The sequence below is a fragment of the Capsicum annuum genome, chromosome 12 (assembly GCF_002878395.1).
Source record: "Capsicum annuum cultivar UCD-10X-F1 chromosome 12, UCD10Xv1.1, whole genome shotgun sequence".
NCBI lineage: Eukaryota > Viridiplantae > Streptophyta > Magnoliopsida > Solanales > Solanaceae > Capsicum > Capsicum annuum.
In genome coordinates this window covers 145,265,701-145,265,962 of record NC_061122.1, presented here as the reverse complement: position 1 = coordinate 145,265,962, position 262 = coordinate 145,265,701, and positions in this window count along the sequence as shown.

Here is a 262-nt window from a genome sequence, read left to right as displayed (position 1 = left end):
TTGAAGCATATAAAAGTTTCTGGGAAACTTATTTATAATCCTTATATTGTATAAGCTTATTGCTTGAACATCATTGGAACTCTTGGAGAGTTTTCAAAGCAATAGATTATTTATTGAAATTCGAAATATATCAAATTGGATTGATTATGAAGTACCATATGTTAGTGCAATTGATGCACTCATGTACCTTGCAAATATTACAAGGCCTATAGCCTTTTCAGTCAATTTATTAGCAAGGTATATTTTTACTCCTACTATGAGC